Here is a 1,020-nt window from a genome sequence, read left to right on the forward strand (position 1 = left end):
TCATGCGCGTGGCTCTTCTCTGGACTCTCTCAAGCTTCTCCACATCCTTTTTGAATTGTGGGGCCCAAAACTGGACGCAGTACTCCAGCAGCGGCCTCACCAAGGCCGAGTACAAGGGGCGAATGGCATCCTGGGATTTGCTTGAGAAGCATCTATGGATGCAAGCCAGCGTTTTGGTCGCTTTACTAGCCGCAGCATCGCATTGCAGGCTCATGTTCATCTTGTGGTCAATGATGACCCCCAAGTCTCTTTCTTCCATAGTGCTAGCCAGCGTAGCACTGCCGAGCCTATAAGGATGCTATAGGTTTTTCCTCCCAAGGTGGAGGACCTTGCATTTTTCAGTGTTAAACACCATCAGGTTCTTGTCCCCCCATTTGCTGAGCCTGTCCAGGTCAGCCTGGATCACCCTCCTGTCTTCAGGTGTGGATGCTTTGCCCCAAAGCTTGAATAGTGGAACATCAAAACCATTAAAAAAGAGAGGGTTCTTAACATCTGTGGAGTGAAGAGTGATTAGCAGGAGTCAGGTAGATTATAAAGAGCCATGAAATCAATTGACTTCCTCAGCACTGTTTGAATACAAATGCTATTGCCCCTCTCAGGCAGTTGGTTTTAAAATTTGGAGCAGGATGCCAAGTGGGATGCAACTACATTATTATACACCCCCCACCCCCGTCTCCCCCCCGCCATCCACCTCTGCATGTAGCTCATCAGCACTGCTGCCTCTGCAGCCCCCTAGGCCCTCACTGATCCACATTGCTCTGCACCAGAACTCAGATGCTGGACACCTGGTTTCCATTGCTCCTAGGGAGCCAGGACTTGAGCTCAGATGCCTAGACACCTGGCTTCACTCCCTCTTAGGTGCCCAAGGATCTTCTGCATCCTAGGACAATATCCAAGAGGTCCCCATCCTCCTAGCAACAACATGGCACCAATGCATTATAACCAGCACAGGGATAGTGACTGTGACTTCACTAAAGGAAATACGACTCCCCACTTGAGTTCAGTGACTGTGACTGTCTG

The sequence above is a fragment of the Alligator sinensis genome, unplaced genomic scaffold (genome assembly GCF_000455745.1).
Source record: "Alligator sinensis unplaced genomic scaffold, ASM45574v1 scaffold216_1, whole genome shotgun sequence".
Classification (NCBI taxonomy): Eukaryota; Metazoa; Chordata; order Crocodylia; family Alligatoridae; genus Alligator; species Alligator sinensis.